The sequence below is a fragment of the Loxodonta africana genome, chromosome 7 (assembly GCF_030014295.1).
Source record: "Loxodonta africana isolate mLoxAfr1 chromosome 7, mLoxAfr1.hap2, whole genome shotgun sequence".
In the NCBI taxonomy this organism is placed as follows: domain Eukaryota; kingdom Metazoa; phylum Chordata; class Mammalia; order Proboscidea; family Elephantidae; genus Loxodonta; species Loxodonta africana.
In genome coordinates, this window is record NC_087348.1 from 31,608,778 (window position 1) to 31,630,777 (window position 22,000).

A 22,000-nucleotide genomic window follows, 5' to 3' on the forward strand; every position below is an offset into this window, starting at 1 on the left:
CCATCTCAAGGGTAGATTTGAACGCTAATGACTTAAGACCAGACAAGTTATGGGGTTATATCATGGACATCATACATGAAGAACCAAAAATTAAAAAGAGGGAAGAAAGGAAAGACCAAAATGGATGCCAGAAGAGATATTGAAATTTGCTCTTAAACATAGAATAGCTAAAGGGAATGGAAGAAATGATGACATAATAGAGCTGAACAGAAGATTATAAAGGGCTGCCCAAGAAGACAGAGTAAAGTATTATAAGGAAATGTGCAAAGCCCTAGAGTTAGAAAACCAAAAGGGAAGAACATGTTATAAGAACTGAAGGAAAACTTCAAGCCTCAAGTTGCAGTTTTGAAGGATTCTACGGGGAAAATATTGAACGACACATAAAGCATCAAAAGAAGGTGGAAGAAATACACAGAATCACTGTGCCAAAAGAATTGTTTGATGTTCAAACATTTCAGGAGGTAGCCTATGATTAGGAACTGATGATACTGAGGAAAGAAGTCCAAGATGCACTGAAGGCATTGGCAAAAAACAAGACTCCAGGAATTGAGAGAATACCAATTGAGGTGTTTCAACAAACGGTTGCAACACTGAAAATGCTCACTCATCTGTGCCAAGAAATTTGGAAGACAGCTACCTGGCCAACCTACTGGAAGAGATCCATATTTATGCCTATTCCCAAGAAAGATGATACAACAGAAAGTGGAAATTATCGAAAAATATTGTTAGTATCACCTGCAAGTGAAATTTTGGTGAAGATCATTCAAAAGTGACTGCATCAGTATATCAACAGAGATCTGCCAGAACTTGAAGCTGGATTCAGAAAAGGACATGGAACTAGGGATATCATTGCTGACGTCAGATGGATCATGGCTGAAAGCAGAGACTAGCAGAAAGATATTTACCTGTGTTTAATTTACTATGCAAAGACATTTAACTGTGCGGATCACAACAAATTATGGATAGCATTGCGAAGGATGGGAATTCCAGAACACTCATTTGTGCTCATGAGGAACCTGTACACCGATCAAGAGGCAATCATCCGAGCAGAACAAGGGGATACTCTGTGTTTTAAAGTCAGGAAAGGCGTGCATCCCAGTTGTATCCTTTCACCATACCTATTCAATCTGTATGCTGAGCAAATAATCCGAGAAGCTGGACCATATGAAGAAGAATGAGGCATCAGGATTGGAGAAAGACTCATTAACAACCTCATCATGCAGATGATACAACCTTGCTTGCTCAAAGTGAAGAGGACTTAAAGCACTTACTGATGAAGATCAAAGACCACAGCCTTCAGTATGGATTATGCCTCAACAACAACAACAACAAAATCCTCAAACTGGACTAATAAGCAACATCATGATAAAGGGAGAAATGTTTGAAGTTGTCAAGGTTTTAATTTTACTTGGATCCACAATCAACACCCATGGAAGCAGCAGTCAAGAAATCAGAAGACACTTTTCATTGGGCAAGTCTGCTGCAAAAGATCTCTTTAAAGTGTTTAAAAGCAAAGATGTCACCTTGAAGACTAAGGTGCTCCTGACCCAAGCCATGGTGTTTTCAATCACCTCATTTGCATGGAAAGCCAAACCATGAATAAGGAAGACAGAAGAAGAATTGACGTCTTTGAATTGTGGTGCTGGCAAAGAACGTTGAAGACACCATGGACTGCCAAAAGAATGAACAAATCTGTCTTGGAAGAAGTACAACCAAAATGTTCCTTAGAAGCAAAGATGGCGAGACTAGTCTTAGATACTTTGGATATTTTATCAGTATGGATTAGTACATGGAGAACTACATCATGCTTGCTTGGTATGGTGGAGAAAAAAGAGGGTAAGGGAAAAAGAGGAAGGCTGTCAATGAGATGGACTGACACACTGGCTGCAACAACGGGCTCAAGCATAACAACAATGGTGAGGATGGTGCAGGACCCGGTGATGTTTCGTGGTATTGTACATAGGGTCTCTATGAGTTGGAAACCAGTTGACAGCACCTGAAAACAACAGGGAAATGGTATGATATTGTACACACTTGTGCTTTTTTTTTTTTTCAATATTTAAAAAAAATAACTTGGAGATTATTCTGAATCAGTTAACCCAATAAATATTTATCAAGTGCTAATGTGATACCGCGGTAATGTAGTGGTTAAGAGCTATGGCTGCTAACCAAAATGTCGGCAGTTCAAATCCACCAGGCGCTGTTTGGAAACTCTATGGGGCAGTTCTACTCTGTACTATAGGTTCGCTATGAGTCGGAATCGACTTACTGGCAATAAGTTTGGTTTCTTTTTCTCTTTTTTTAATGTGAGAGGAAGGAGCTCTAGTGGTACAATGGTTAAGCACTCTGCAGCTAACTGAAAGTTTAGTAATTTGAACCAGCGCAGCGAGTCCAAAGAAGAAACACCTGGCCAGCTGCTTCTACAAAGATTAAAAAAAAAAAGAAAAAAAAACCAAACCCAGTGCCGTCCAGTCAATTCGGACTCACAGCAACCCTATAGGACAGAGTAGAACTGCTCCATAGAGTTTCCAAGGAGCACCTGGTGGACTCAAACTGCCAAACCCTTTGGTTAGCAGCTGTAGCACTTAACCACTGCTCCACCAGGGTTTCTTCTACAAAGATTACAGCCAAGAATACCCTATGGTGCAATTCTAGTCTGTTAAAAAGGGGTTGCTATGAGTCAGAATCAAATCTAAGGTACTGTGCTAAGTGTATAGAGGGGACTATGCTTGGGCAGGGTTAGAGTACACTGTGATCCAAAACAGATATAGAGCTGGCTTTCTTGGGGCTTAGAGTTTAGGGAAGGAGCCCTGGTGGCACAGTGGTTAACTGCTTGGCTGCTAACTGAAAGGTTGGTGGTTCGAATCCACCAGTTTCTCCGTGGGAGAAAGATGTGGCAGTCTGTTTCCGTAAAGATTACAGCCTTGGAAACCCTATGTGGTGGTTCTACTCTGTTCTACAGGGTCACTATGAGTTGGAATCAACTCAAGAGCAATAGGTTTTAGAGTTTAGGGAGTAGACAGACACATTTTCAATCTCTAATACGTATAAATTTTATGGCATCATAAGTGCTACAAAGTAGGGATATTTGGTCATGGATGCATTGAAGGAAGTGAACTTTATAAAAAATATTTAGAACAGCAGAGAGTGGCTCATGGAGGTGCTTGCTTATGGAGTACATGGCTGGATACACTAAACATGTGGCATTGCTTTAATTCACCACAAGATGGCGAAAACGCATAGAAGAAAATGATGAAAGCCCCTTCAGCTTTCCACTCCACATTCAGCTCCCTTCAAATTCAGCTCTCTTCCTACGAGATAATCCCCTTTTAACAGAGCTTTTATTACATTTGTCTAAAAAAAAAAAAAAAAAAAAAAAATTATGCTATAAAAGCTTCCTTGCAATTACAATATTTTACCACTAGTTTGTCTTCCTGAGGGTTGTTGCTGTTAGCTGCCATCTAGTTGGCCCCCTAATCATGGCAACTCTGTGCATAAAAGGACATGGAACAGCTATGATCCATATGGTTTCTTTGGCTGATTTTCAGGAGTCCATTGACTGGCTTTTCTTCCTAGTTTGTCACAGCCTAGGAACTCCACTGAATCTCATTCAGTATCACAGCAACACGCAAGCTTCAACTGACAGATGGATGGTGGTTGTGCCTGAGGCGCGCCGGTGGGCAATGAATCTGGGTGTCCAGCATTGAAGGTGACAATTCTATCACTGAACCATCTTGAGGGTACTCATTGCTGTCCAGTCAATTCCAACTCATAGCAACCCTATAGGACAGAGTAGAGCTGCCTCATAGTGTTTTCAAGTCTGTAATAGTTACAGAAGCAAAGTGTCACACCTTTCTACCACGCAGCAGCTGGTTAGTTCAAACCACCTACCTTTCCGTTAGTAGGTGAGCACTTAACCACTGTACTACCAAGGGCCCCTTCTCTTTGAGGATAGGGACTACGTTTTTGTTTGGTTTGTTTTTTAAACAGTGGCAATCCTAGTTGTGTGGTGTGTGGAGGATACACACACACACCTGTGTGCACACATACACATACATATATATATGTTTGATTTTAAATGAATGACCAAAACTCCTTTGTTGGGATAGACTATGTTACAATTCAAGTTCTTGAGAAGTTTCATATTTCCTCTAAACAGTGACTTCAAGATCAGTTTCCTTCTAATTTCTGATGTACCCAGATCCCATACATTTACACCATGGTTTGGCAGAAGAAGATAGATGATTATAGAATTTTATGGCCACAAACAGAAATGGTGTTACTCACTTTTCTCCCTATCCCACTGGTCAGACGTAGTCACATGGCTTTAGCTTAAGTACAAAGCATTCTGGGAAATGTAGTCTTCCTGAGTGCTCAGAAAGAGTAGATGGTCTTGGTGAGCATCTAGCTTGTTTATGCCACTCAGTAGAGGGTAAGCTCCCTGAGGAAAAGAACATTTTTTTTTTAATTATAAATGAAAGAATAAATCATTGTCACAGAATTTTTGTGTACGTTGTTGCTGTTATTTCACAAATGAGTTATAGTCACTCTTACTGAAATTCATGTAAAACCAGTAATCCTTCATTTAGAAAGGTCTTCTCTTTTTTTTTTTCTCTGACAAAGTTTACAATGATATATCACTATTTGTTGGTCTCTTTTTTTTCTGACAAAGTTTACAATGATATATCAGTATAGTCTTACCTATTCCCTTTCCTTGACAGTGTTTCACACTATTTAAATCTAATTTTCTTCCTCTTTTATTTATTTTCAGAATAATAAAATGAGAAATGGTTTTAATGTTTGGCTGACAACTATCTTCAAGTCTACAAGATCAAAGTTCTTTGCAAATATAAAGGAAATTTCATCTGGTTTCCCTTTTATTACTCCATTTCCTTTGGTAAAATCCATTTCAGGAAGTGTCTCCCTCATTCTAGAAGGCTTTTAGTTTGAGGAATGCAAATAAAAAGATTTTAGCTCAAAGGCTCTGAACCATGAACCCTACTGAGAATCCAATAGAAGCTATCGGCCCTCTTGAATACATATGCATACTGACAAAATTCCAATGCCACATCTTCAGAGGTCGTCTTTGACCTCTTGAAGCCTATCTGTATACTCCCTAATGATCAAAGGACCCAACATTAGTAATCTCTGCTCTAATAAAGGCAGAGAAAGCCATTCAAGTGAAAAAGAAGATGGAGGGCTAAGTGCTAGAGAACATAGAACAAGGCACAATCAAAGGAGAGCTAATTATACTAGCTCTACGGTTAACTCTCTTCATGGCCTTGAGTGAGTCATATCAACTCTCACAATCATACTAGGCAACTGCTTTCCATTTTAAACTATAAGTAGCACAAGAACAAAGATTGTGTCTGCTTTGTTCATCTGGGCTATGGTTGAATCTAACTCTCCTTTGTGCCTGGAAGCAAAGAGGGGTGTTGGGGTTGGGACTTAGTAGACACTGGCATCCCTTGCAAGTCAACTGCCTTGGACAAAGTCATTGAAATGTTTATTCCTTTTATTTTATTTTTCTCTGGGTAAAACCATTTCCCTGAGACAAAAGAAGAGGGACTGATTTAGCAGGCAAGAAAATTTCGGTGGTAATGGGGATTCAAAGTTATCACAAACTCCTGTATGTATTACTTTCCAAATATCTCAGATTCATCTATCTCTCACCAAATCCATTGCTATTAACTCAATCCAACTGCTATCAGCACTCTTTTAAGCTGCTGCGTTAGTCACCTGACTGAACTGCTCTCTCTATCTTCACACTTTTGTTTACTCACATTATAAAGAGAATTCGTTTTTTTAAACTAAATTTTATTTGGCCAAATTGTGCATCTGATTAAAACGATTCAATGGTCCTCCACTGAATTTAAGCTATATTCTAAAATCTCTAACATAGACTACATAGTCCCAGTACTGTCTGGCTCTACTCATGCCACCTGCCTAATTTGTTCTGATTAAATATACTCATGGTCTGATATAGAGATAAAATTTACACTTATGATATGACTTCCGGTGAACAATTAAGTTTTCTGTCTCTCAATTTCATTGTATGTAAAATGAGTCAGTTTTATTAAGCAGTATTCAACATGTTTCAGGACCCAAATTCTATGGTATTCCCATTACCATTATAAACCAAATAAAACAAAACAAACCCATTGCCATTGAATTGACTCTGACTCAGGCAACCCTAGTTATTTTAAAATTAGTGTGAACTGTAGATAATTCTTGAGCATCTACTGTCTGCAGACTAGTCAGTTAGCTTAGTCCTTCTTGTTTTGTTTTTATCTCAAATGCATAAATGAAACAAATCAGAAGATTTTTTTTTGAGTTAATTGGAACAATTACATTCATGATAATCTCTCCCCCATACCTTTCCAGAAAGGCATCTGAGCATTGTAATTGGTCACTTGGCGCTGGAATAGCAGTTGAAGATTCTCTTTGCTTTCAGCAGTATATCCCAAAAGAATGCCCAAGTTTATATTTTCTCTCAGTATTGTTACTATCAGGAAGTAGATGCTTGTAGAAGGAGTAGAAGGCACTTTGTATTCCAAGATAACGTGGGAAATTTGGATTTCAGGTGAAATTGTAATGAAATGACTATTTGTATTCCTGACAATATGCATGGTGTTTCATTAATCTGGGAGAGAAGGACAATATGTCACAATATGGACAAAAACCAAACCCAGTGCTGTCGAGTCGATTCCGACTCATAGAGACCCTATAGGACAGAGTAGAACTACCCCATTGAGTTTCCAAGGAGCGCCTGGTGATTCAAACTGCTGACCCTCTGGTTCGCAGCCATAGCACTTAACCACTAGGCAGCCTAGGTTTCCAGTATGGACAAAGGATAAAAAGAATTCTTAATGTAATGAAACCATATTATAATTATATTTCATGAAACAAAATAAGGCTTTCTTTCCTATAATAATTGAAGAAAGCTAAGGTGTCCCCAAATGTCCTCTCTTCAGGACTTATTTTCTCTTTTAGGGAAGCAAGGAATTAGAGGTGTAGGTGATGTCTACTTGGGAGATGCTTTCATTCTCACAAAGCCTCTGCAGCGGTGCACACTGTGGTCTCCACTGTTACCATTCAGGGACAGCATTTGTCTTCAGAGTAGGTCAATGCATAGGAAATTTAAAATGGGTCAGTATTTTCGGAACTTCAAAATGCCTCACTTTCTATTGTAGGCAGTTCCTGGCATAGAAGCTCCCTGAGAGAGGGAGTGCAATTACATACCCCTTTGGGATAATGGTGTACATTCATCATTAATATATGACTAAAGAAGTATCTGATTAAGGTACCAAACTAAATACCCAGGTGCATTAATCTTTGAGATGAACTGAAAAATCAATAAGAGGAGCCAAAAGAAAAAGTTCTTCAAATCACTCTGTCTTCAAAAGAAAGAAAAGATAGATTAAAAATATAAGGTGATACACACCATGTTAGATGCATGATAACTGAGCTCTTAAGACCACAGTATGGAATGGGTTTCCCAGTAATGCCAAAAGGAGTAACACCCAGGTCACCAGGAATGAATCTCACAAACAACAATGTATGTGCACCACTTGGATTTTTTTATTATCTAAAGTGACAAATTATGAGACAACGGAGGTTAATTATTTTAATTCATGACCTATTCATTAATTCTCTCACAGAAAGGAATGATTGAAGCCCAAAATCAATGGAAGAGAAAAATTTCACCAGAGTGAAGGAGCTCATAATTTTAGGGTTCACAGTCAACTCAAGGTTACAGAAAAAAAAAAAAAAAAACTTTTTTTTTTTTTTTTTTTAACAGAGAGGGCTCTTTTTCATCTTCCTGGTCATTTATGTAATCAGTCTCTTAGGAAACATCGCCCTGATTTCTCTGATCTGTGCTGATTCACGGATCCACACACCCATGTATTTCTTCACTGGGAACCTGTCATTCCTGGATCTCTGGATCTATACCCAGAAGATCCCAGTGACCTGCATCTCTGAGGACAAAAGCATCTCCTTTGCTGGCTTGTCTGGCTCAGTTCCTCTTCTCTGCTGGGCTGGGATACAGTGAGTGTTACTTGTCTACCATGGCTTATGACCGCTATGTGACCATTTCCGATCCCCTGCTTTATTCCCAAGCTATGTCCCCAGGGTTATGTACCAGTCTTGTTGCAGCTTCATACCTTGGTGGCTTTATTAGCTCAATCATCATCACCAGTGAAACATTTACTGTGGACTTATGTGGCAACAATATCATTGACGATTTCTTCTGTGATCTTCCCCCACTTGTGAAGTTGGCATGTGATGTGGACAGTTCCCAGGCTGTGCTATATTTCATACTTGCCACCAACGTCATTACTCCCACTGTAGTCATCCTTGCCTCCTACCTCTTCATCATTGCCTCTGTCTTGAAGATTCGTTCCACCCAAGGCTGCCTCAAGGCCTTCTCCATTCGTGGCTCTCACCTGACAGCAGTCACCTTGTACTATGGTTCCATTCCCTTCATTTACTGCAGGCCAAGCACTAGCTATGCCCTTGAATGGGATAAATTAGTGTCAGTGCTCTGTACTGTGGTGTTTCCAGTGTTGAACCCCTTGATCTATAGCTTAAGGAATAAAGATGTCAAAGATGCCCTGAAGAAAATGTTAGACAGAGCAAAGTTTTCTTAAGTGGAAATATTTCATAAGCAATGGCTATTTCTTAACAGATTATCTCCATTTCATTGTTATGAGCCTGTACTCTTAGAAATCAAAATTTTGCAAAAAGAAGCAAACAAACAAAAAATAATCGAGTAACGTAGCAACACCACTTTGCTTTTTGACTTTTTTAAGACGTGTACTAATGTATTTCAATGTATTTTTAAGATAAATGAGGCTGGGGCTTTTGGAAAAACTGCTTTCTGCTAGCTTGGGACAGAATCCATTAAACTGCTGGAATTCTTAGATGGTTAAAAGAAAAGCTGATTTTTAATTCCACTTGAAAGTTCATAAGTTGCCTGAGTGTAATATTTTAATCTATAAATAGGAATAATACAGCTGGTTACAGAACCATTGTCCAGATTAAATGGATTGAATGTCTTGCTTCAAATCCTGTAGTCCACGGCTGAGAGGAGGAATGTAAATCCACAAGTCCCAGCTCCAAAGGTCCTTATCCTACTTGTTGTGAGAGAGTGAGATAGGAAGTAGCAAGAAAAATGGCTACTGTACAAAGGCCCTAGAAACAAGTTTGATTCTGATTCTTGATTTACCATGACATAATGATGGCAGGTCTCATTGGCGATAGGCACAGGAGGGAACAAACACTTTTAGTTAGAGTCACTGTAAGCTTTCAGGAAAATATATTTTTTTTCCCTCCAACAATCAAAGAATCAAGAGCTAAGTTATAGAAGCTCTATGAAAGAGGCAGAAATGGAGATGGATATACAGAAAGAAAAAAAGACAGAAATAGAGAGATTCCAAAAAATGTTGAATCTAAAGGAATACTTAGAGTGAAAATCTTCATTGGAGGTAGTGATTTATAACCATTAACCCAAAATCAAACCAAATCCATTGTCTTTGAGTCAATTCTGACTCAAACTGTCCCTATATGACATAGTAGAACCGCCCCCATTGGGTTCCCAAAGGTATAAATGTTTAAGGTAGCAGACTGCGCATCTTTATTCTGAGAAGAGGCTGGTGGGTTGGAACTGCTGGCCTTCAGCTTAGCAGCTGGGTGCTTTGAACAGTGCATCACCAGGGCTTCTAATAACCATTAAGTTATATAAATATATGTATTTGTTTGCTTGTTCAGTTTTATATATGGTGAATTTACAATTATATAATACTGTTTCCTTGTGATGCACACTTTTCTTAATTGTAGTAGTATTTTTACATATAAGACATAAGATTTTTACAACATAAAAAGGCCCTATTGTTGGTTTCCAAGAATGGATAGTAATTTGCTGAAGCACAAGACAAGGAAGAGTAGCCTGGACAGAGGGAACAAGGAACACAATTATGGACCACGTGATAAAAGAAAACCTAATGAGTAAAATTTGGAGAATTTCTATTATCAGACACATTTAGTGTTTATACGCTGGTTTAAATCCAAAAGAAAAATTTAACTTTTAGTTTTTAGTAGAATACTCTTCATTTCATCCTATTCTAATTAATAGGTCATCCCTAAACTCCAAGTGAGATCTAATTGAGTCTTTGGGGGCTGAGGTAAGTATTTCTGGGCTGCTATGTGGGAGAAGTCCCAAAGGACAGATGAGGAAATGCATATATCCCCTCTAACTAAGGAAGGTCAAAGCACCAAAGAGGGGACTGCGTGTCATTTCCAGGAACCAACCTTGTCAACAAAGGGTAAGCACTTGGGGTCAGGGCCAGCTAAGTGGTTTGGCCTCTCTGTGACCTCAGCTGCAATTGGAATGAGGCTACAGAGTCTGGACAGGCCTTCCAAGGATCACTGTGTGCCAAACTCCTATGTGCACACACACACATAAATTCCCTTCTAAATTGTATTTCAAGATCTATCCGGACCCATCTAGAATTGGCAGTTAGTCTGATAATTACTCAAGGGAGTCACTGGCTGGTGCAAAGATTAACATGCTTGGCTGCTAACCAAAAAGTTGACAGTCTGAATCTATTCAGAGAGGCCTCAGAAGAAAAGCCTAAGGATCTACTTGTTAATAATCAGCCATTGAAAATCCTACAGAGCACAGTTTCTACTCTGCACGCTTGGGTCAAAGTGAGTCAGAATCAACTCCATGGCAAGTGTGTATGTGTGTGTGTGTGTTTAATTAGTTACTAGGAACTGCTCTTGTTCTGGGGATATAGCAGTAAACAAAACTGACCCTTCTTTCTGCCCTTGAGGATGTTGTATTCTGGTGAGTGAAAAACAGAGGATAGATACATTTTTAATGAGCAAGAGCTGGAGGATGACAATAGGTATGGCGGAGAATCTGAGTAGAGGAGAAAGGAAGTGGAATGCATGGGTAGGGTAGGAATGGAATTTTAAATAGGGTGATTAGGGTGGACCTTAGTATGAAAATGACATTTGAAAGGGACTTGAATCAGGGGGTGAGCCATGCAAATCTATGGGGGAATAGTGTTCCAGGCAGAGGAAATAGACAGCTTAAAATCTCTAATGCTGAGCCACTCCTGGCATGCATGTTTGAGAAAGAGTGAGAGAACCAACAGACTCATAGCAGAGTAAGCCAGGGGGTGTGAGTGAGGAGATGAGAATGCATGGATAACGAAAGGCCGGCTCATGGAGGACCTTCAGACTATTGTACAGATTAGCCTTTAACTGCAAATAAACTGGGAACCATAAAGGGTATTAAGTACAGAAGTGACATCACTTGACTTTATTTTCTTTTTTTAAAGGCTCATGCTGGTTTGCTGTATTGAGAACAGGCTGTAGGGGACAAGAGTGTAGACTAGTTAGGAGGCTATGGCAATACCCTTGGGAAAAGATGGTGGTGGTTTGGACCAGGGTGGTAGCAATGGAGGTGGTGACAAGTGGTCAGATTCAGAATACATTTTGAAGTTTTAAAACAAACAAACAACAAAAAAAAAAACTGTTGCCATGGAGGTGATTCTGACTTACAGTGACCCTATATGACAGAGTAGAACTGCTCTATAGGGTTTCCAAGGAGTGGGTTTCAAACTGCTGACCTTTATGGTTCGCAGTTGTGCTCTTAACCACTGAGTCAGAATTTCCTGGAAGACTGAAGAGGAGGTGTATTGAGAAACTCTTAAATATTGAGGTGCCTGTAGATCTAATGGGGGAGATTTCAGAACTAAAACTAAGCACTCCATTCAGAAACTAAACAGAGGGCTTTACTTCTACACTCCTGATAACCATTAGGCTTCTGTTAAAGTTGTCCTTTGAAAAACAAAGCTCAGTTGTGGCATTTGTTATGCTAAGAGTTTTCCCTTAGCTGGCTTTAGAAAAAGCTTCACTGAGTTAGCAAAATAAATTAGTCTATAGGTAAACATGTTGTTTTAACTGATCTTAAAGAAGTTCACCTGGTGGCACAGTGGCTAAGAACTCATGCTGCTAATCAAAAGGTTGGCAGCCTGAATCCACCAGCTGCTCCCTGGAACCTCTATGGAGGCAGCTGGTTAACTAATGGTCGGATCCCTGATGGCACAGTGGTTAAGCGCTAGGCCACTAACAGAAAGGTCAGCAGTTCTAAATCCACCAGCCACTCCTTGGGAATGTTTAAGGCCCCTATGAGTCAGAATCAACTCGAGGGCAAGGGGTTTGGTTTTTGGTTTCGAGTAACTAATGGTCAGTTCTGTATCCAAAGATTTAAATTGAGTTGGCCCAGCTGCAGTTACATCACTAAGTTCTATATCACTAAGCTTTCATGTTGAAATTGCTAAACTTTTCATTTAAGAAATATTTCCTTAGTTAAAGTGTATGAAGTATGAGAGATTTGTGTTAAATTTGAAGCTGATATAAAGAAAGTTTCACAGTTAACTGCCATCCTTGTAAATCTCACCTCCTTTCCTGCCATTACTTTGACGTGAAGTTGTTAGCAGTAGCCACTCTTCTTGTTAAATATCTCTTTGTTTTGCCCTTAAGGCAGAGCATACCCTTACAGCCCAAACTGAACACATGCTTTCCTGTGGTTCATTCCTTCAATAAATTTAATTTGTTTAAACAACAAATTAGATTGTTGGTCCAGTGACGTCACGAGGGCAGAGGTAAGAGAGTAGGATAACTGCAAATTTTTGCCCTGAGGAACTGGAATAGTGGGGTTTCATTAACTGGTACGGAGAATGAATGAACTAGTAGACCAAATTTTGGAGATGTAGAGTAGGAAATCAGTTTTAAACATGCAAAGTTTGATATATCCATTATTCAAAGGAGAAGGACATTATGCTTGGTAAAACAGAGGGTCAGAGAAAAAGAAGGAGATTCTCAATGAGATTGATGAACATAGTGGCTGCAACAACGGGCTAAACTGTAACAACAATTGTGAGGATGGCACAGGTCTGGGCAGTGTTCCATTCTGTTGTATGAAGGGTTGCTATGAGTCGAAACCAACTGGAGGGTACCTAACAACACCAATAACAACAACAATGAACATCGATTAAATAAACGAATGAATGATATAATCCTTAAACCCAGGAAACCTGAAGTCTGAAATGTTGAAGGGGCTCAGTAACTTGCCCATGTTCACTCAGTTAATAAATACTAGACTCAGGATTTGGACCCCAGCAGAAGGACTCTGGGAATTCATACATTAAACCCCTATCCCCCAAAACAGTTTGCCCATCCTCCTACTAAGAAAATCAAGGAAAATAGCCATTTTATACTTGATGCTAACCACTGGGGAATCAGCAAATATAAAAAGAGAAGGCAATAAAAGATGAATTCATGACAATTTATTTTAAATTAACTTTTATTAAGCTTCAAGTGAACGTTTACAAATCCAATCAATCTGTCACATATACGTTTACATACATCTTACTCCCTACTCCCACTTGCTCTCCCCCTATTGAGTCAGCCCTTTCAGTCTCTCCTTTCCTTACAATTTTGCCAGCTTCCCTCTCTCTCTATCCTCCCATCCCCCCTCCAGACAAGAGTTGCCAACACACTCTCAAGTGTTCACCCGATTTAATTAGCTCACTCTTCATCAGCATCTCTCTCCACCCCACTGACCAGTCCCTTTCATGTCTGATGAGTTGTCTTCGGGGATGGTTCCGGTTCTGTGCCAACAGAAGGCCTGGGGAGCATTGCTGCCAGGATTCCTCTAGTCTCAGTCAGACCATTAAGTTTGGTCTTTTTATGAGAATTTGGGGTCTGCATCCCACTGATCTCCTGCTCCTCAGGAGTTCTCTGTTGTGCTCCCTGTCAGGGCAGTCATCGATTGTGGCCAGGCACCAACTAGTTCTTCTGGTCTCAGGATGATGTAGGTCTCTGGTTCATGTGGCCCTTTCTGTCTCTTGGGCTCTTAGTTGTCGTGTGACCTTGGTGTTCTTCATTTTCCTTTGCTCCAGGTGGGTTGAGACCAATTGATGCATCTTAGATGGCCGCTTGTTAGCATTTAAGACGCCAGACACCACATTTCAAAGTGGGATGCAGAATGTTTTCATAATAGAATTATTTTGCCAATTGACTTAGAAGTCCCCTCAAACCATATTCCCCAGACCCCCGCCCCTGTTCCGCTGACCTTTGAAGCATTCATTTTATCCCAGAAACTTCTTTGCTTTTGGTCCAGTCCAACTGAGCTGACCTTCCATGTATTGAGTGTTGTCTTTCCCTTCACCCAAAGCAGCTCTTATCTACTGATTAATCCATAAAAAAACCCTCTCCCTTCCTCCCTCCCTCCCCCCTTCGTAACCACAAAAGTATGTGTTCTTCTCAGTTTTTACTATTTCTCAAGATCTTATAATAGTGGTCTTATACAATATTTGTCCTTTTGCCTCTGACTAATTTCGCTCAGCATAATGCCTTCCAGGTTCCTCCATGTTATGAAAAGTTTCAGAGATTCGTCACTGTTCTTTATCGATGCGTAGTATTCCATTGTGTGAATATACCACAATTTATTTACCCATTCATCCGTTGACGGACACCTTGGTTGCTTCCAGCTTTTTACTATTGTAAACAGAGCTGCAATAAACATGGGTGTGCATATATCTGATTGTGTGAAGGCTCTTGTATCTCCAGGGTATATTCCGAGGAGTGGGGTTTCTGGGTTGTATGGTAGTTCTATTTCTAACTGTTTAAGATAACGCCAGATAGATTTCCAAAGTGGTTGTACCATTTGACATTCCCACCAGCAGTGTATAAGAGTTCCAAACTCTCCGCAGCCTCTCCAACATTTATTATTTTGTGTTTTTTGGATTAATGGCAGCCTTGTTGGAGTGAGATGGAATCTCATTGTAGTTTTAATTTGCATTTCTTTAATGGCTAATGATCGAGAGCATTTTCTCATGTATCTGTTAGCTGCCTGAATATCTTCTTTAGTGAAATGTGTGTTCATATCCTTTGCCCACTTCTTGATTGGGTTGTTTGTCTTTTTGTGGTTGAGTTTTGACAGGATCATGTAGATTTTAGAGATCAGGCGCTGGTCGGAGATGTCATAGCTGAAAATTCTTTCCCAGTCTGTAGGTGATCTTTTTACTCTTTTGGTGAAGTCTTTAGATGAGCATAGGTGTTTGATTTTTAGGAGCTCCCAGTTATCTGGTTTCTCTTCATCATTTTTGGTAATGTTTTGTATTCTGTTTATGCCCTGTATTAGGACTCCTAGGGTTGTCCCTATTTTTTCTTCCATGATCTTTATTGTTTTAGTCTTTATGTTTAGGTCTTTGATCCACTTGGAGTTGGTTTTTGTGCATGGTGTAAGGTATGGGTCCTGTTTCATTTTTTTGCAAATGAATATCCAGTTATGCCAGCACCATTTGTTAAAAAGGCTTTCTTTTCCCCAATTAATTGACACTGGTCCTTTGTCAAATATCAGCTGCTCATACGTGGATGGATTTATATCTGGGTTCTCAATTCTATTCCATTTGTCTATGTGCCTGTTGTTGTACCAGTACCAGGCTGTTTTGACTACTGTAGCTGTATAATAGGTTCTGAAATCAGGTAGAGTAAGGCCTCCCACTTTCTTCTTCTTTTTAAGTAATGCTTTGCTTATCCAAGGCTTCTTTCCCTTCCATATGAAATTAGTGATTTGTTTCTCTATCCCCTTAAAATATGACATTGGAATTTGGATCGGAAGTGTGTTATATGTATAGATAGCTTTTGGTAGAATAGACATTTTTACTATGTTAAGTCTTCCTATCCATGAGCAGGGTATGTTTTTCCACTTAAGTATGTCCTTTTGAATTTCTCGTAGTAGAGCTTTGTAGTTTTCTTTGTATAGGTCTTTTACGTCCTTGGTAAGATTTATTCCTAAGTATTTTATCTTCTTGGGGGCTACTGTGAATGGTATTGATTTGGTTATTTCCTCTTCGGTGTTCTTTTTGTTGATGTAGAGGAATCCAAGTGATTTTTGTATGTTTATTTTATAACCTGAGACTCTGCCAAACTCTTCTATTAGTTTCAGTAGTTTTCTGGAGAATTCCTTAGGGTTTTCCATGTATAAGATCATGTCATCTGCAAATAGTGATAACTTTACTTCCTCCTTGCCAATCCGGATACCCTTTATTTCTTTGTCTAGCCTAATTGCCCTGGCTAGGACTTCAAGCACAATGTTGAATAAGACCGGTGATAAAGGGCATCCTTGTCTGGTTCCAGTTCTCAAGGGAAATGCTTTCAGGTTCTCTCCATTTAGAGTGATATTGGCTGTTGGCTTTGCATAGATGCCCTTTATTATGTTGAGGAATTTTCCTTCAATTCCTATTTTGGTAAGAGTTTTTATCATAAATGGGTGTTGGACTTTGTCAAATGCCTTTTCTGCATCAATTGATAAGATCACGTGGTTTTTATCTTTTGTTTTATTTATGTGACGGGTTACATTAATGGTTTTTCTGATATTAAACCAGTCTTGCATACCTGGTATAAATCCCACTTGATCAGGGTGAATTATTTTTTTGATGTGTTGTTGGATTCTATTGGCTAGAATTTTGTTGAGGATTTTTGCATCTATGTTCATGAGGGATATAGGTCTATAATTTTCTTTTTTTGTAATGTCTTTACCTGGTTTTAGTATCAGGGAGATGGTAGCTTCATAGAATGAGTTGGGTAGTATTCCGTCATTTTCTATGCTTTGAAATACCTTCAGTAGTAGTGGTGTTAAGTCTTCTCTGAAAGTTTGGTAGAACTCTGCAGTGAAGCCATCCGGGCCAGGGCTTTTTTTTGTTGGAAGTTTTTTGATTACCGTTTCAATCTCTTTTTTTGTTATGGGGCTATTTAGTTGTTCTACTTCTGAATGTGTTTAGTTTAGGTAGGTAGTGTTTTTCCAAGAATTCATCCATTTCTTCTAGGTTTGCAAATTTGTTAGAGTACAATTTTTCATAGTAATCTGAAATGATTCTTTTAATTTCATTTGGTTCTGTTGTGATGTGGTTCTTCTCGTTTCTTATTCGGGTTATTTTTTTCCTTTCCTGTATTTCTTTAGTCAGTCTGGCCAATGGTTTATCAATTTTGTTAATTTTTTCAAAGAACCAGCTTTTGGCTTTGTTAATTCTTTCAATTGTTTTTCTGTTCTCTAATTCATTTAGTTCAGCTCTAAATTTTATTATTTGTTTTCTTCTGGTGCCTGATGGGTTCTTTTGTTGCTCACTTTCTATTTGTTCAAGTTGTCGGGACAGTTCTCTGATTTTGGCTCTTTCTTCTTTTTGTATGTGTGCATTTATCGATATAAATTGGCCTCTGAGCACTGCTTTTGGTGTGTCCCAGAGGTTTTGATAGGAAGCATTTTCATTCTCGTTGCATTCTATGAATATCCTCATTCCCTCCTTGATGTCTTCTATAACCCAGTCTTTTTTCAGTAGGGTATTGTTCATTTTCCAAGTATTTGATTTCTGTTCCCTAGTTTTTCTGTTATTAATTTCTAGTTTTATTGCCTTGTGGTCTGAGAGGATGCTTTGTAATATTTCGATGTTTTGGACTCTGCAAAGGTTTGTTTTATGACCTAATATGTGGTCTATTCTAGAGAATGTTCCATGTGCACTAGAAAAAAATGTATACTTTGCAGCAGTTGGGTGGAGAGTTCTGTATACGTCGATGAGGTCAAGTTGGTTGATTGTTGTAAGTAGGTCTTCTGTGTCTTTATTGTGCTTCTTACTGGATGTCCTGTCCTTCTCCGAAAGTGGTGTGTTGAAGTCTCCTACTATGATTGTGGAGATGTCTATCTCCCTTTTCAATTCTGTTAAATTTGATTTATGTATCTTGCAGCCCTGTCATTGGGTGCATAAATATTTAATATGGTTATGTCTTCCTGATCAATTGTCCCTTTTATCATTATATAGTGTCCTTCTTTATCCTTTGTGGTGGATTTAAGTCTAAAGTCTATTTTGTCAGAAATTAATATTGCTACTCCTCTTCTTTTTTGCTTATTGTTTGCTTGATATACTTTTTTCCATCCTTTGAGTTTTAGTTTGTTTGTGTCTCTAAGTCTAAGGTGTGTCTCTTGTAGGCAGCATATAGATGGATCGTGTTTCTTTATCCAGTCCATGACTCTCTGTCATTTTATTGGTGCATTTAGTCCATTTACATTCAGCGTAATTATAGATAAATAAGTTTTTAGTGCTGTCATTTTGATGCTTTTTCATGTGTGTTGTTGGCCATTTCATTTTTCCACATACTTTTTTTGTGCTGAGACGTTTTTCTTAGTAAATTGGGAGATCCTCATTTTCATAGTGTTTGACTTCATGTTAGCTGAGTCGTTACGTTTTTTTTGGCTTTTATCTTGAGTTATGGAGTTGTTATACCTTTTTGTGGTTACCTTATTATTTACCCCTATTTTTCTAACTAAAAACCTAACTTGTAACGTTCAATATCGCCTTGTATCACTCTCCATCTGGCAGTTCAATGCCTCCTGTATTTAATCCCTCTTTTTGATTATTGTGATCTTTTACCTATTGATTTCCATGATTCCTTGTTATGTGTATTATTTTATTTATTTATTAAATTAATCTTAATTTGTTTGTTTTTGCGATTTCCCTATTTGAGTTGATATCAGGACGTTCTGTTTTGTGACCTTGTATTGTGCTGGTACCTGATATTATTGGTTTTCAGACCAAACAATATCCTTTAGTATTTCTTGTAGCTTTGGTTTGGTTTTTGCAAATTCTCTGAACTTGTGTTTATCTGTAAATATCTTAATTTCGCCTTCATATTTCAGAGAGAGTTTTGCTGGATATATGATCCTTGGCTGGCAGTTTTTCTCCTTCACTGTTCTCTATATGTTGTCCCATTCCCTTCTTGCCTGCATGGTTTCTGCTGAGTAGTCTGAACTTATTCTTATTGATTCTCCCTTGAAGGAGACCTTTCTTTTCTCCCTGGCTGCTTTTAAAATTTTCTGTTTATCTTTGGTTTTGGTGAGTTTGATGATAATATGTCTTGGTGTTTTTCTTTTTGGATCAATCTTAAATGGGGTTCGGTGAGCATCTTGGATAGATATCCTTTCGTCTTTCATGATGTCAGGGAAGTTTTGTGTCAGGAGCTCTTCAACTATTTTCTCTGTGTTTCCTGTCCCCCCTCCCTGTTCTGGGACTCCAATCACTCGCAAGTTATCCTTCTTGATAGAGTCCCACATGATTCTTAGGGTTTCTTCATTTTTTTTAAATTCTTTTATCTGATTTTTTTTCTGCTATGTTGGTGTTGATTCCCTGGTCCTCCAGATGTCCCAGTCTGCATTCTAATTGCTCGAGTCTGCTCCTCTGACTTCCTATTGCATTGTCTAATTCTGTAATTTTATTCTCAATCTTTTGGATTTCTACATGCTGTCTCTCTATGGATTCTTGCAAGTTATTAAGTTTTCCACTATGTTCTTGAATAATCTTTTTGAGTTCTTCAACAGTTTTATCAGTGTGTTCCTTGGCTTTTTCTGCAGTTTGCCTTATTTCGTTTGTGATGTCTTTAAGCATTCTGTAAATTAGTTTTTTATATTCTGTATCTGATAATTCCAGGATTGTATCTTCATTTGGGAAAGATTTTGATTCTTTTGTTTGGGGGGTTGTAGAAGCAGTCATGGTCTGCTTCTTTATGTGGTTTGATATCGACTGCTGTCTCTGAGCCATCACTGGGAAACTATTTTTTCCAGAAAATCCGCTAAAAAAAAATGCAGTCAGATCCCTATCAGAGTTCTCCCTCTGGCTCAGGTTATTCGGATGTTAATGAAGTCGCCTGGAGAGGGCTGGGGAGGGATCAGCGAGATAGGAGAGTAAAAAAAAAGTAGTGCCTCAGAATATAGCCAGAGTTGCTTGTCTTGCTTGGAATGACTATTATATCTGAGATTTCCACGGGGCGTGTTGCCTATGTGTGCTGGCTGTGTGGAGATTGCCCCCGGGGGGTCTGGCCCACTGGAGTCACAGATCCTCTGCTGTCAGCCCACGCCCAAGGTTAAGTAAGGCTCCCCTACTGGGACGGTGCACTCCCGACTCCAAAATCAGTCGCTGCCTCCCAGGGACTGCCCGTCCCGCCAGCCGCGTCGCCGTGCCTCCCCCGCAAACCAGGTGGGCCCTCCTCCGGAGTCGGCTCAGGAGAGCAGAGGAGCAGCTCCCTGCGCCTGTGCCGTGACTGCGCGTCCCGGCTGGGACACCGCTCTCCCGGCTCCAAGACCAGTCACTGCCTCCCGGGGACTTCTCCCAACGGCTGCGCCACCACACCACCCGTGCGGACCGGCTGGGTCCCCCCCCGGGGTCAGTTCAGGGGGATGGAGCTGCTCCCTGCGCTTATGCCGCGCCGCTCCACCAAAATCCCGGCGGGACGGCTCCCCGGCTTGGACGCTGCTCTCCCCGCTCCAAGACCAGTCACTGCCTCCCAGGGACTTCTCCCACCGGCTGCGCCGCCACGCCGCCCGCGCGAACTGCCCCCCCTGGGGTCAGTTCGGGCGCTAGGGCTGGGCCCCTTGTTTGTGCCATCTGCCCCCCTGGGCTGTGCCCCAAATCGGGCGCTGAAGGTCACCTGACTGGTACACTGGCTCCAGGCTCTGAAAACAATCGCTGCCTCCCTGTATTTGTTCGTTCTCTGTCTCTAAATCTGTGTTGGTTGTTCAGAGTTCGTAAATTGTTATGTATGTGATCTATTCACTTGTTTTTCCAAGTCTTTGTTGCAAGAGGGATCCGCGGTACCATCCACCTAGTCCGCCGTCGTGGCCCCGCCTCGACAATTCTTTTTTTATTAACGTTTATTGAGCTTCATGTGAACGTTTACAAATCAAGTCAGACTGTCACATATAAGTTTATATACACCTTACTCCGTACTCCCACTTGCTCTCCCCCAGTGAGTCAGCCCTTCCACTCTCTCCTTTCCTTACAATTTTGCCAGCCTCCAACTCTCTCTATCCTCCCATCCCCCCTCCAGACAGGAGATGCCAACACAGTCTCAAGTGACCACTCAATATAATTAGCTCATTCTTCATCAGCATCTCTCACCTACCCACTGTTCAGTCCCTTTCATGTCTAATGAGTTGTCTTCGGGGTTGGCTCCTGTCCTGTGCCAACAGAAGGTTTGGGGACCACAACCGCCAGGATTCCTCTAGTCTCAGTCAGACCATTAAGTATGGTCCTTTTATGAGAATTTGGGCTCTGCATCCCACTAATCTCCTGCTCCTCAGGAGTTCTCTGTTGTGCTCCCTGTCAGGGCAGTCATCGATTGTGGCCAGGCACCAACTAGTTCTTCTGGTCTCAGGATGATGTAGGTCTCTGGTTCATGTGGCCCTTTCTGTCTCTTGGGCTCTTAGTTGTCGTGTGACCTTGGTGTTCTTCATTTTCCTTTGCTCCAGGTGGGTTGAGACCAATTGATGCATCTTAGATGGCCGCTTGTTAGCATTTAAGACGCCAGACACCACATTTCAAAGTGGGATGCAGAATGTTTTCATAATAGAATTATTTTGCCAATTGACTTAGAAGTCCCCTTAAACCATGGTCCCCAAACCCCTGCCCTTGCTCCGCTGACCTTTGAAGCATTCATTTTATCCCAGAAACTTCTTTGCTTTTGGTCCAGTCCAACTGAGCTGACCTTCCATGTATTGAGTGTTGTCTTTCCCTTCACCTAAAGCAGTTCTAATCTACTAATTAATCAATAAAAAACCCTCTCCCTTCCTTCCTCCCTCCCCCCCCTCATAACCACAAAAGTATGTGTTCTTCTCAGTTTTTACTATTTCTCAAGATCTTATAATAGAGGTCTTATACAATATTTGTCCTTTTGCCTCTGACTAATTTGGCTCAGCATAATGCCTTCCAGGTTCCTCCATGTTATGAAATGTTTCACAGATTTGTCACTGTTCTTTATCGATGCGTAGTATTTCATTGTGTGAATAAACCACAATTTATTTAACCATTCATCCGTTGACGGACACCTTGGTTGCTTCCAGCTTTTTACTATTGTAAACAGAGCTGCAATAAACATG

At 40.1% G+C, this 22,000-nt stretch overlaps 1 pseudogene; it reads left to right on the forward strand.

Annotated features, from left to right (window-relative positions):
* Nucleotides 1–7,574: 7,574 nt before the first annotated feature.
* Nucleotides 7,575–8,776, forward strand: LOC100666687 (olfactory receptor 9G19-like; annotated as a pseudogene).
* Nucleotides 8,777–22,000: the final 13,224 nt, after the last annotated feature.